We start from the raw sequence: 1,905 nt of genomic DNA, 5'->3' as shown, positions 1-1,905 counted from the left end.
ATCATATGTTTTTTTGTTTATTTTTTTTACACTTTATGAATAGTATTTCTTAGGTTAAATAACAAACAAGTTTTTGGAATTGATTTTTTTTCATAAAGGTGTTTAAAATAACTCTTATTTTTGGTCTCTGTCTAAAAGTGAAAAAATTGGCTGTTAACAGTTGCAACTGGAAAGCTGAATTGAATATTAGAATTGTGTTATATTTGAGATTTATCAACCTAAATAAATCATTTTATAATTAATAGTGATAATTTTATTTGTGCAGGATGATATGTGGAAAACAATTGCAACATCATTAAATTCTACAGGCAGTGGACCTCTAAAAGAAGTAAAAGAGTGGCAAAAAGTATATATAAGAGATTATATTATTGTATTAAATTGTGAAAACAGAAAATACTATATTATATAGTATTACGAACATATATAAACTTTTGTAATTGTAATGTTTATCTAGACATGGCGGGACTGGAAGTCAAATGTGTTAAAAAAGTGTGCCTGCAATCGAAGTTACGCGAGTGGCACAGGTGGAGGATCACCTAAGATGTTGAAATTGACTGAGTTGGAAGAAGAGTTATTAGAAATAATAAGTCTAGAAGCGGCAGGCTTAACAGATTTACCCGAAGGAGGAAATTTTGATCGGAATAAAAAATNCCGAAATATTGAGCAAATTGCCAAAAAAAGACCACTCGATGAAAACATTAATTTATATCAAGCAATGCAAGTAAAACAGGTGAGTACTGCATTCTTTATGTGACTACAAAACCAATTTATACAGTTTACTGATTATTTTTAATGAAGAATGTATAAAATATAAAATTTTTACACTAACACAAGAAACATTTTAGAAACATAATTTAATGGCACCACACAAGTTAAGTCAAATTTATACGACAGAAGCTCCATCAACCTCTCAGAGTAGAAGTAGTGATGACGAACTACAGACAGTAAGCTACCAGTAACTCGTATATGATTTTTAATAAGCATATATAGCATATTTAGATGTTGTTCTGAGAGAAATAACCACAAACATTGGACAGGACCTGAAAGAAACTGATGTTTTTGGTGCCGAGTGTAGAGCTGAAAATATGTTTTTTAACTATTCGGAGGATGAAGTACTAAATACTGCTCAGAGAAGTTCGCCTGAGGAAGAAAGTTTTGTTCGTCAATCACAAGGTGAAAGTAATTTTCCATTAATCTTCTGTTTGTTTTATGTGACGTATATGATTCAATAAATTTTTAAAGAAACGTCCTAATTGTTTTTATTACAGGAAAAAGTAAGATAAGCAGAAAAAAGGAAGCACCTGTTAATACAGCTGTTGATTTAATGCACGAACAACTGAAAATCAAGAAAGAAAACTTAGAAATATCAAAAGAAAATTTGCGCTTAAAAAAAGAAAAATTTAAACATATAAAAAACGCCAACAATCTGATACAAAATACTTTAAACAGTATAAATGATAATATTATATATCTACGGCAAGAAGTTGAAAAAATAGCGCCATCCTATTTAGAGTAATTATAAGACATTTAAAAAAGAGCTTATATACCAAAGAACTTATATACCAAAAATTACTCACAAAGGATCTCAATTACACACAAGTCTGTCATTTTTAAGTATAAGTTTATTATAAATACATTTATTAAATATATTATAAAACAAAGTGTTGACACTTATTTCAAAAATCCTTTATTATTAGAGATATCAAAAACATAGTTTCGATTTCACCATAAACATTTATATACAAATGTTCCATGATCAGTAGGGGTAAACAGTATAGTGATTGGCCCTTTAAGGAAGAGCGTCATATAAATAATGAATTAGTAATTTTGATTTAGCAAATTTGGGAATTAAATCAGCATAAACAGTTCTAAAAAGGTGTTATAATCGAAGAATAAATACAATTT

Source organism: Pseudomyrmex gracilis, unplaced genomic scaffold (genome assembly GCF_002006095.1).
Source record: "Pseudomyrmex gracilis isolate BER0280 unplaced genomic scaffold, ASM200609v1 scaffold_2467, whole genome shotgun sequence".
Lineage (NCBI taxonomy): Eukaryota > Metazoa > Arthropoda > Insecta > Hymenoptera > Formicidae > Pseudomyrmex > Pseudomyrmex gracilis.
Note: the sequence above shows the minus strand (reverse complement) of the source record.